Source organism: Chrysemys picta, chromosome 4 (genome assembly GCF_011386835.1).
Source record: "Chrysemys picta bellii isolate R12L10 chromosome 4, ASM1138683v2, whole genome shotgun sequence".
In the NCBI taxonomy this organism is placed as follows: Eukaryota; Metazoa; Chordata; order Testudines; family Emydidae; genus Chrysemys; species Chrysemys picta.
This window is the reverse complement of record NC_088794.1, coordinates 680,549-693,334: the sequence shown is the minus strand read 5'-3', so window position 1 is coordinate 693,334 and position 12,786 is coordinate 680,549.

The window sequence follows — 12,786 nt, the reverse complement described above, 5'->3', positions numbered from 1 at the left end:
GTGGAAGCGTGTATAGACGTGGGAGTGCTGTGGGGAGGATGGGGTTCTGTGGGGGAAATGGGGTGCAGCAGTGGGAAGTGGGGCTCTGGCCGGGGATGGGCAGTGGGGGGTGCTGCTGTGACGAACTGGGCCTGTTCTCACTGTGGTCTGTGAATGCTGACAGGGGAGTGTGGCTTGGATAGTCTGCATTGGGGGATGGGAGTTTCCCCAGGCGCATACCTGAGTGTGTAACATGAGAACCCAGGAAGGGGTTGAAGGCCAGGTGACTCCTGAGCCCGGGAAACTGGACAAAGGCTGTGGGAGGGGTCGCTGAAGGCAGAGGGCTGGAAGCGAGCTGGAGAGATGGCTGGGAGGCAGAGATGGCTCTGACCCCCCAAAGGGGGGTGGGCTGGGATGCCCTGGGACCCCAAGCTGGACTTAACTGAGGGGGTCCTGTTGTCTGTGCCTGCAAGACCTGTCTTGGACTGTATTCCTGTCATCCAAATAAACCTTCTGCTTTACTGGCTGGCTGAGAGTCATGGTGAATCGCAGGGAGCCGGGGGTGCAGGGCCCTGAGTTCCCCAATACTCCGCGACAACTGGTGGCAGCGGCGGGATCTACTGCACCCCGTGGACGGCGCTTCCTGCAGTAAGTGACTGGGGAGCAGTAAAACGAAGGGGGATTGACGGGGACCAGGCGTGCTGAAGAGTGAGAGAGAGACGGTTATTACCCCTGGGAGTGTGTGACCAGCGAGAAGGACTTTTGCAGTAACAGGGTCCCCCCGGGGGGATCGCAGCGAGTGGTCCCAGGGGCGGAGGAGTCTGCAGCTCGACCCTGGCAGAAAGGTGGTGACCTCGAGAAGGGCTGGCACACTAGGGGGCCCCCTGGGAACTGTGGGGAGCTGTGAGCACACAGGCCGGTGAGTGGCCAGCAGGAAGATGTATGCCAAGCGGCTTAAGAGCGACCTGGTGGAGCTGTGCAAGCAGAGGGGGCTGTGCATTGGGAGGCTCACCAAAGAACAGCTCATTGCCCGGCTGGAGGCGGAAGATCGCGCGAATGAACTGATCCCTGTGTCTCAGGGAAGCAGCCTGGCAAATGCAGCGCAGGCACCAGTGTCTGTCCCAGCTGGGAGTGGTCAGCTGGCTGCTGAGGGCTTCCCGGGACCCCTCCTTCCTATGCCTAGGGGAAGGGTGGGGAGGAGCCCAGCAAATACCGAAGGCGCCGTGGCCCCCCCGGCCAGCAGGGGACCCTCCCGGCGAAACTCGCCGGCCAGCAGAGGATCCTCCCGGCGACGTCCAGCATCCGTGGAGCGGAATTGGCTGGAATGGGAGAAAGAGCTAAAACTGAGAGAGCTGGAGGATCGTGAACAACAGAGACAGCGTCAGCATGAACGGGAGGAGAAAGAGAGACAGAGACAGGAGAATGAGAGACAGCGTCAGCATGAACGGGAGGAGAATGAGAGACAGCGTCAGCATGACCTGGAACTGGCGAGATTGAAGGGCAGCGAACCCCCGGCTGCGGTGAGTGAGGGGGGACCCAGGACTGCACGGAGCTTTGATAAGTGCATCCTGGCCCCACGCAAGGAGGGGGAGGACATGGATGACTTCCTGGAGGCCTTTGAGACAGCCTGCGAGCTGCACCGGGTTGATCCCGCGGACAGACTCCGGGTCCTTACCCCCTTACTGGACCCCAAAGCCGTGGCATTGTACCGCCAACTAGAAGAGGCAGAGAAAGGGGACTACGAACTATTCAAAAAGGCCCTGCTACGTGAGTCTGGGCTGACACCTGAGATGTACCGGGAAAGGTTCCGGAGTCAAGATAAAACCCCTGAGATCTCATATCTGCAACTAGCCGTCCACATGGAAAGATACGCCAGCAAGTGGGCTGGTGGGGCCCAGACGAAGGAGGACCTGATTAAACTGCTGGTACTGGAGCAACTGTATGAGCGGTGCCCATCCGACCTGAGGCTGTGGTTGGTGGACAGAAAGCCAGAGAACCCGCGACACGCAGGGCAGCTGGCTGATGAGTTTGTAAAGAGCTGGTCAGGGGGTGGCAGGGAGGAGCCCCGAAGGAACAGGCCCGCCGCGATGCAGAGAGAGAGTCACCCTGGGACCTCCCAAAGGGGGAATATGGGGAATCCCCTCCCACGGGGAATGCCCAGCATCAGGGACAACCGACCGGCTCGAGGGGACCCACGGGACATGAGCTGCTATTACTGCGGCCGAAGAGGCCACGTTCGGGCCCAGTGCCCCAAGCTCAAGGACAGACTGAGCAGACCGAACCCACACCGGGTTAACTTGGTGGAGGCCCAGACGGACGAGGGGCAGGCTTCTCACGCAAGAGGGGCTGGCAGCTTATCAACTGCTCAAGAGAGAGAAGGGCCCCAGGCCAGCTTCTCTGGGGGGCCAGATGCTCCGGATTCAAAGTTCTCCGTTTACAGGGTTGGCGCGGGGCTGTCCCTGCGGAGCGAGTGCCTTGTTCCCCTGGAGGTGGATGGGAAGCAAGTTTATGGATACTGGGACACGGGCGCAGAGGTGACACTGGCCCGGCCCGAGGTGGTGGCCCCAGATTGGGTGGTGCCCAACACCTTCCTGACCCTGACCGGGGTGGGCGGGACCCCATTCAAGGTTCCCGTAGCAAGGGTACACCTGAAATGGGGGGCCAAGGAGGGCCCCAAGGACGTGGGAGTGCACCACCATTTGCCCACTGAGGTGTTGATGGGGGGGGACCTAGAGGACTGGCCAAGCAGCCCCCAGACCGCCTTAGTTGTGACCCGCAGTCAGAGCCGGCGAGGGGCACTGCGCCCTGGCCTTGGGGGGAGTGCCTTGCCTGAGGCGCAGGACCCTAACCTGGTGGGGAGGGAACGCCCAGGGACACGGCTCAGGGAGGCTGCAGCTTCTGACCCAGCGGGCGAGAAAGAGCAGGTGGCCATCCCTGTCCCAGCTGCTGAGTTCCAGGCCGAGGTGCAGAGAGATCCCTCCTTGCGGAAGATAAGGGACCTGGCCGACCTCAATGCGGTACAGACCATGGGACGAGGTGGCCGGAAAAGGTTCCTGTGGGAGAAGGGGTTCCTGTACCGAGAATGGGCTCCCCCAGGGAAAATGGAGTCGGGGGGATCAGGAGGCAGCTGGTGATACCCCAGAAGTATCGCCGCCAGCTGCTGTGCCGGGCCCATGACATTCCCCTCTCAGGGCACCAGGGAACCTGGCGTACCCAGCAGAGGCTGCTACGGAGCTTTTACTGGCCTGGGGTCTTTGTTACTGTCCGACAGTACTGCGGATCCTGTGACCCCTGTCAGAGGGGGAGGAAGGCCTGGGACAAGGGGAAAACAGCTTTAGGACCCTTGCCCAGCATAGAGGAGCCTTTCCGGAGGGTGGCCAAGGTTAAAAGGGCGGCTCTAAACCAAGAGAGCCCAAAGCACAGACCTCCAGACTGGAGCGCTGGGAGAAGACCACAGCCCAGTTGGAGCCCCAGAGGTATTGGGGTGGGAAAAGGGCACAGGCCGCATAAACCTTCCCACATGCGAACTGCGAGTGCCATCAAGCACCCCCAACCTAAGGGGGGGCGTGAAACTGGAGGGGCCTGGTGTAATTCTCACCAAGGAATGGGAGGGATGCGGGGGCATCCATGGGAACGGGGGTAGGTTCGAACTTCCCCGGGTCACTGGCTAAAGTGACCCTGCTCAGTTCGGTCTCGAAGGGGGGAGATGTGATGAACTGGGCCTGTTCTCACTGTGGTCTGTGAATGCTGACAGGGGAGTGTGGCTCGGATAGTCTGCATTGGGGGATGGGAGTTTCCCCAGGCGCATACCTGAGTGTGTAACATGAGAACCCAGGAAGGGGTTGAAGGCCAGGTGACTCCTTAGCCCGGGAAACTGGACAAAGGCTGTGGGAGGGGTCGCTGAAGGCAGAGGGCTGGAAGCGAGCTGGAGAGATGGCTGGGAGGCAGAGATGGCTCTGACCCCCCAAAGGGGGGTGGGCTGGGATGCCCTGGGACCCCAAGCTGGACTTAACTGAGGGGGATCCTGTTGTCTGTGCCTGCAAGACCTGTCTTGGACTGTATTCCTGTCATCCAAATAAACCTTCTACTTTACTGGCTGGCTGAGAGTCATGGTGAATCTCAGGGAGCCGGGGGTGCAGGGCCCTGAGTTCCCCAATACTCCGCGACAGCTGCGGAGGCATGTAGTGAAATGGGGGTTCTGTGTGGGGAATGGGGTGCAATGGGGGGTGGGACTCTGGCAGTGGGGGGTGCTGCGGAGGTGTATATAGAAGTGGGAGTGCAGAGGGGGATGGGGCTCTGGCCCCCAACCGCCCCCATCTGCCCCCACGGTGCTGTCCATGGAGACTTGGCTGGGCCATGGGGAAGGGGCAGCTGCTGCCCCGCTGGGGAGGTGGCTTAGTGGGGCTGACCCCTCAATGCAGCTGGGACCCTCCCCCCATTGATCGCCACGTGGGCAGGAGCTCCCAAAATGGATCTATCCAGAGGTGCTGGGACCACGGGGCGGCTCTGGACCCAACGCTGGAGCCACGGCCCCTCTGGCCTCTGCCCTGGGACCCTGCCCCCCAACCAGCCCTGCCCCCCAACCAGCCCTGACCCCCCAACCAGCCGTGCACCCCCAGCCCATCCTGCAGTTACCTTCCACGCGCAGCTCCACCTGCCGGCTCTCCCGGCTTGGGGCGTGGACGACCATGCAGGTGTAGAGCCCGGCGTCGGCGCCCCCCACCCGCGGGAGGAGCAGGGAGGCGTTGCCGACCCGCAGCCCCTCCAGGGACAGGCTGGCCCCGGCCCTGGGGTACGACGGGGTGCTATCGAACTCGGCCACCAGGCGGCCCCCCAGCTTCCACTGCACCACCAGCAGCTCCATGTCCACGGTAGCCCAGGTGGAGTTTGGGAGGAAGGGAGGAGGGAAGGAAAAGGCCACTTCAAAACCCCAAGCAAAAGGGCTGTCCACTGGGGGTGGAGTGGCAGGGTTCATGGAGCCTCCCTCCCTCCCCCGCGTTCTTGGGCATCTGGGTGAGGAGACAGCTATGGAACTTGGGGAGGGGGGAAGGGTGGTTTAACAGGGGCTGCGGTGGTCTGTGATCCTGCTGCCGTTCCTGAAGCTCCACCAGACGCCGGAGCATGTCTGTTTGATCATGCAGTAGCCCCAGCACTGCATCCTGCCTCCTCTGATCTTCCTGCTGCCACTTCTCATCTCGAGCATCCCTCTTGTCCTCACGTTCATTGGCCGCTTTCCTGTACTTTGATACCATGTCCTTCCACTCATTCAGATGAGCTCTTTCATTGCAGGTCGACTGCATGATCTCAGAGAACATCTCATCTCGTGTGCGTTTTTTTCACCGCCTTATCTGAGATAGCCTTCGGGACGGAGGAGGAAAAATTTGCAGCTGCGGGAGGGAAAAAAGGGAGAGAAGTATTTTAAAAGATACATTTTACAGAACAATGCTTATACTCTTTCACAGTGAACACCACTATTCAGATTACATAGCACATGTGATTTCGGTACAAGGTCGCATTTTGCATCTTAATATTGAGTGCCTGTGGCTTTGGTGTTAGAGATCACAGACGCAAGGCCGGGCAACAGAATTCGGCTTGCATGCGGCCATGGTAAGCCATTGTCTTTCGGCTTCTGTAGCCTTCAGAAAAGCAGCGCCCTCCTTTCCCATACCAAGCAAAGCCCATTGAGTGCTGCAGTTTTTGTGTTAACGTGCAGCAGCAGAAACCAAACTAACCCCCCCCCATAAATTATCTGGGATGATCGCTTTACCCCTCCCCCCACCGCGTGGCTGGGATCAGGGAAGATCCCTGCTAGCCAAATGCGAAACGCTCAGCGCCAATTCCCCCCCACCCCTTGGCTAACTGCAGGGAAGGATTTCTTTTCAGCCACAGGCAAACAGCCCAGTAGGAACGGCCACCTCTGTAACCCCTTAATTAAATTCCTGTATTTCAACCAGGTTACCATGAGCGATATCACTTTCTGAGGATAACACAGCGAGATAAAGAACGGATGTTGCTTGAATGCCACCAACCCCCGGGACCATACGCTGCCAGGCTTTGTCATTCAATGATACCAGATTACTTGCTACTAGCATGGCGCGGTCAAGTGTCCTACCATGGAGGATGGAATAAGGCTGCACTGCCCAGGAGGCTTTTAGAGTACCTCCAGGAGAGCTTCATGGAGATGTCCCTGGAGGATTTCCACTCCATCCCCAGACACGTTAACAGACTTTTCCAGTAGCTGTACTGGCCGCGAATGCATCCCAAGTCCTCAGGGCAAATTAATCATTAAAAAACGCTTGCTTTTAAACCATGTTTTATATTTACAAAGGTACACTCACCGGAGGTCCCTTCCATGGCCTCATTGTCTGGGGGTTGGGAGGGTACTTCAGTCAGGCTGAGAAAAAGTTCCTGGCTGTTGGGGAGAACAGAGTGCTGTGTGCTCTCCGCAAGCTCGTCGTCGTCCTCCTCCTCCTCTTCCCTGTCTGCAGAATCCTCAGGCATGGCTGAGATTACCCCCACCTCGGAATCCACGGTCAGAGATGGGGTAGTGGCGCCGCCCCCCCCCCCCCCCCCGAGAACTGCATGCAGCTCGGCGTAGAAGTGGCATGTCTGCGGCTCTGACCCGGAGCGACCGTTTGCCTCCTTTGTTTTCTGATAGGCTTGTCTGAGCTCCTTGACTTTCACGCGGCACTGATCTGAGTCCCTACTGTGGCCTCTCTCCATCATGCCCTTGGAGATTTTTGCAAAAGTTTTGGCATTTTGTCTTTTCGAACGAAGTTCTGCAAGCACTGAATCCTCTCCCCATATAGCGATCAGATCCAGTACCTCCCTCACGGTCCATGCTGGTGCTCTTTTTCGATTATCAGCCTGCATGGTTACCTGTGCTGATGAGCTATCTGTGGTCACCTGTGCTCTCCACGCTGGACAAACAGGAAATGAAATTCAAAAGTTTGTGGGCCTTTTCCTGTCTACCTGGCCAGTGCATCTGAGTTCAGATTGCTGTCCAGAGCGGTCACAATGGTGCACTGTGGGATAGCTCCTGGAAGCCAATACCGTTGAATTGCGTCCACACTAACCCTAATTCGAAATGGCAATGTTGATTTCGGCGTTACTTCCCTCGTTGGGGAGGAGTACAGAAATCGATTTTAAGAGCCCTTTATGTCGAAGTAAATGGCTTTGTTGTGTGGACGGGTGCAGGGTTAATTCGATTTAATGCTGCTAAATTCGACCTAAACTCGTAGTGTAGACCAGGCCTAAGACCTCCTTCTTCATTACCTAGGAGCTGGCTGACTTGTACCCAGGAAGACTTGCAGGTAAACAAACCCATTCACAGTTTATTGATTCTGAAGCACCCTTAATGGCTTCCACTTAACATGTTTACATCAGTAACACAAGTTTAAATCTTATTCTCCTAACTCCAGACATAGAAATAATACATGCAAATAGGATGACCACATTCAGTAGATTATGAGCTTTGTAATGATACCTTACAAGAGACCTTTTGCATGAAGCATATTCCAGTTACATTATCTTCACTCTCATAAGCACATTTCCATAAACATTATGGAGTGCAACGTCACAGAGGTTTTGGAACAAATTGATAAATTAACTTTTAACAGCCCGGTCAGCGGTGCCGACCAGAGCCACCAGGGTCCCTTTCTGACCAGGCGTTCCAGTCAAAAAAATGGACACCTGCCAACCTTAACCCAGCAGTGGCGGGCAGGCCTGGTTCCCAGCTCCTCCCGCTCCAAGAGACGGGCCCCGGCACCAGCTAGGAACACACCGCACTCCCCACTCCTGCCCCCACTAGGGCCTTGTAGGTGAGCTTGACCCAGCCCTTCTGGCCCCAGAGCCGCCCCAAACAGCCTTTCCCCTCCCCTTCCCCCCGGGCCAGAACAAGACCCCGGCAGCCCCTAGCTGGATCCGCCTACACAGAGCCGGTTTCAGTCTGTGTCTGCAGCTGGGTCTGGCCTGGCCTGGCCTGGTGTGTGCTGGGAAGGGATTTGAGAGCCTGACACAGCAGCCCAGTGCCCGGGAACCCAGGCTGTCAGGGCCGGCGGGCTCGGGGGGACCCCAGCACATCCCGTGGCACCCCACAAGGGGGGTCCCACCCATCAAGGTGGGTTTGGGGCTGTTCAGGGGGCTGGAGGGGTTGTTTGGTGCATCTGAGGGGCACTTGGGGATGAGGGGGTGGAGGGCTGGGCACCATAGGGAGGTTGAAGGAGAGGCTTGAGGCTGATGGGGGAGGTTTGGGGCAATTGGAGCTGAGCAGGACTTTGGGGTGGGGTCTGAGGGGGAGGTTGGGGCAGTGGGAGGCTGAGGGGCAGGGCTGGGGCTGTTGGGGGCCGAGGGGGAGGTTTGGAGCAGTGGGGGGCTGGGGGCAGGGGCTGCGGCTGTTAGGGGCAGAGGGGGAGGTTTGGGGCAGTGGGAGGCTGAGGGGGCAGGGCTGGGGCTGTTGGGGGCCGAGGGGGAGGTTTGGGGCAGTGGGGGGGCTGATGGGCAGGGCTGCGGCTGTTGGGGTCTGAGGGGGAGGTTGGGGCAGGGGGGCTGATGGGCAGGGCTGTGGCTGTTAGGGGCAGAGGGGGAGGTTTGGGGCAGTGGGGGGCTGAGGGGCATGGCTGGGGCTGTTGGGGGCAGAGGGGTTGGGGGCTGGGGTGAGTAGATCACTGGGGGGTCAGTAGGGAAGGGCAGGGAGCTGGGTGGGGAGTTTGCAGGGGACAGGCTGAGGGGGGCAGGACTGGGGGGGCTGGTTGAGGGTGGGAGGTGAAAGGATTTGGGGGGGTTAAAAGTGGGGCTGAGTAGATGGGGTGGGAGGGAGCTGGGGGGCGGGTTCCAGTTCTGGAGCTCAGGGCGGAGGAGTAAACTGGGGCTGAAGGGGGTATATGGGTTTGGGGGGCACATTCTGTGGCTGGGGGTTGAAGGGCTGTTAAGGGGGCAGGGGCACGAGGGGACACGGGGTGGGGAGGGGCATGTGGTGGATAATAGGAGGAAAGAGGGAGCCATGTGGCTGTTATGTGGGGTGCAGGAGGCGAGGTGAAGGGTTATATGGGGGGCTATGGGGGTGCAGGGGGCGAGGTGAAGGGTTATATGGGGGCTATGGGGGTGCGGGGGCGAGGTGAGGGGTTATATGCCGGGCTATGGGGATGCAGGGGGCGAGGTGAGCGGTTATAGGGGGCTATTGGGATGCAGGGGGCCAGGTGAGGGGTAATATGGGGCTATGGGGACACAGGGGGTGAGGTGAGGGGTTATATGGGGGGCTATGGGGGGTGCAGGGGGCAAGGTGAGGGGTTATATGGGGAGCTCTGGGGGGTGCAGGGGGGCAAGGTGAGGGGTAATAGGGGGCTATGGGGACGGAGGGGGCGAGGTGAAGGGTTATATTGGGGGCTATGGGGGTTCAGGGGGCGAGGTGAGGGATTATGGGGGGGCTATGGGGACACAGGGGGCGAGGTGAAGGCGTTATATGGGGGGCTGGCTATGGATGCAGGGGCGAGGTGAGGGGGTTATGATGGGGAGCTACAGGGGTGCAGGGGCAGTGGGTTCTATGTGGGGCTATGGGGATGCTGGGGGCGAAGTGAGGGGTTATATGGGGGCTATGGGGGTGCAGGGGGCGAGGTGAGGGGTTATGCCGGGCTATGGGGACGCAGGGGGGCGAGGAGAGCGGTTATAGGGGGCTATGGGGATGCAGGGGGCGAGGTGAGGGGTTATATGGGGGGCTATGGGGGTGCAGGGGGCGAGGTGAGGGGTTATATGGGGGGCTATGGGGGACGCAGGGGGGCGAGGTGAGGGGTTATATGGGGGGCTATGGGGGTGCAGGGGGCGAGGTGAGGGGTTATATGGGGGGCTATGGGGATGCAGGGGGCGAGGTGAGGGGTTATATGGGGGGCTATGGGACGCAGGGGGCGAGGTGAGGGGTTATATGGGAGCCTATGGGAGTGCAGGGGGCCAGGTGAGGGATTATATGGGGCTATGGGGACACAGGGGGCGAGGTGGAGCGGTTATATGGGGGGCTATGGGGACGCAGGGGGCGAGGTGAGGGGTTATATGGGGCTATGGGGACGCAGGGGGCGAGGTGAGGGGTTATATGGGGGGCTATGGGAATGCAGGGGGCGAGGTGAGGAGTTATATGGGGGCTATGGGAGTGCAGGGGGCGAGGTGAGGGGGTTATATGGGGCTATGGGGACGCAGGGGGCGAGGTGAGGGGTTATATGTGGGGCTATGTGGACGCAGGGGGTGAGATGAGGGGTTATATGGGGGGCTATGGGGACGCAGGGGGCGAGGTGAGGGGTTATATGTGGGGGCTATGGGGGTGCGGGGGCGAGGTGAGGGGTTATATGTGGGCTATGGGGACGCAGGGGGCGAGGTGAGGGGTTATATGGGGGGCTATGGGGATGCAGGGGGCGAGGTGAGGAGTTATATGGGGGCTATGGGAGTGCAGGGGGCGAGGTGAGGGGTTATATGGGGCTATGGGGACGCAGGGGGCGAGGTGAGGGGTTATATGTGGGGCTATGTGGACGCAGGGGGTGAGATGAGGGGTTATATGGGGGGGCTATGGGGACGCAGGGGGCGAGGTGAGGGGTTATATGTGGGGCTATGTGGACGCAGGGTGCGAGGTGAGGGGTTATTATGGGGGGCTATGGGGATGCAGGGGGCGTGGTGAGGGGTTATAGGGGGCTATGGGGACGCAGGGGGGCGAGGTGAGGGGTTATATGGGGGGCTATGGGGACGCAGGGGGCGAGGTGAGGGGTTATATGGGGGGCTATGGGGACGCAGGGGGCGAGGTGAGGGGTTATAGGGGGGGGCTATGGGGGACACAGGGGGCGAGGTGAGGGGTTATATGTGGGGCTATGGGGATGCAGGGGGCGAGGTGAGGGGTTATAGGGGGCTATGGGGACGCAGGGGGTGAGGTGAGGGGTTATAGGGGGCTATGGGAGTGCAGGGGGCAAGGTGAGGGGTTATATGGGGGGCTATGGGGATGCAGGGGGTGAGGTGAGGGGTTATATGGGGCTATGGTAGTGCAGGGGGCGAGGTGAGGGGTTATAGGGGGGCTATGAGGACGCAGGGGGCGAAGTGAGGGGTTATATGGGGGGCTATGGGGGTGCAGGGGGGCGAGGTGAGAGGTTATAGGGGGCTATGGGGACGCAGGGGGTGAGGTGAGGGGTTATATGGGGGGCTATGGGAGTGCAGGGGGCGAGGTGAGGGGTTATATGGGGGCTATGGGGACGCAGGGGGGTGAGGTGAGGGGTTATAGGGGGGCTATGGGGACGCAGGGGGTGAGGTGAGGGGTTATAGGGGGCTATGGGAGTGCAGGGGGGCGAGGTGAGGGGTTATAGGGGGCTATGGGGACGCCAGAGGCAAGGTGAGGGGTTATATGGGGGGCTATGGGACGCAGGGGGCGAGGTGAGGGGTTATAGGGGGGCTATGGGGGTCGCAGGGGGCGAGGTGAGGGGTTATAGGGGGCTATGGGACGCAGGGGGTGAGGTGAGGGGTTATATGGGGGGCTATGGGAGTGCAGGAGGCAAGGTGAGGGGTTATAGGGGGCTATGGGGACGCAGGAGGCAAGGTGAGGGGTTATATGGGGGCTATGGGACGCAGGGGGCGAGGTGAGGGGTTATATGGGGGTTATGGGGATGCAGGGGGCGAGGTGAGGGGTTATAGGGGGCTATGGGGACGCAGGAGGCGAGGTGAGGGGTTATAGGGGCTATGGGAGTGCAGGGGGTGAGGTGAGGGGTTATATGGGGGCTATGGGACGCAGGAGGCGAGGTGAGGGGTTATAGGGGCTATGGGAGTGCAGGGGGTGAGGTGAGGGGTTATAGGGGCTATGGGGACGCAGGGGGGCGAGGTGAGGGGTTATAGGGGGCTATGGGGACGCAGGGGGCGAGGTGAGGGGTTATATGGGGGCTATGGGACGCAGGGGGGCGAGGTGAGGGGTTATATGGGGGTTATGGGGGATGCAGGGGGCGAGGTGAGGGGTTATAGGGGGCTATGGGGACGCAGGAGGCGAGGTGAGGGGTTATAGGGGCTATGGGAGTGCAGGGGGTGAGGTGAGGGGTTATATGGGGGCTATGGGACGCAGGAGGCGAGGTGAGGGGTTATAGGGGCTATGGGAGTGCAGGGGGTGAGGTGAGGGGTTATAGGGGCTATGGGGACGCAGGGGGCGAGGTGAGGGGGTTATAGGGGGCTATGGGGACGCAGGGGGCGAGGTGAGGGGTTATATGGGCTATGGGAGTGCAGGGGGTGAGGTGAGGGGTTATAGGGGCTATGGGGACGCAGGGGGCGAGGTGAGGGGTTATAGGGGGCTATGGGGACGCAGGGGGCGAGGTGAGGGGTTATATGGGGGGCTATGGGAGTGCAGGGGGCGAGGTGAGGGGTTATAGGGGGTATGGGGATGCAGGTGGCGAGGTGAGGGGTTATAGGGGGCTATGGGGACGCAGGAGGTGAAGTGAGGGGTTATATGGGGGTTATGGGGACGCAGGGGGCGAGGTGAGGGGTTATATGGGGGGCTATAGGGGGTGAAGGGCTGTGGAAGCCGAGCTGAAAGCCGGGGACACGGCTGGGGAAGCATCGAAGGACTCAGACACAGACGGGGGTGGGGGAGCGGCGTCGCTGCTCTGAACGCCAGAGGCGTAATAGGAACATGCCGATGATGAGCAGTCATTTAATTTGCCTGATTTTTATACGTCTCCCTCAGAGGAGTCGCCTGCCTGACGAGAGCGCCCAGTGGGCTCCTGACCTTTACCCAATTGATGCTTTAGGAGGAGACTGCGGAGCGGTGCCAACTGGACCTGACCCCACATTCACTCCGGTATC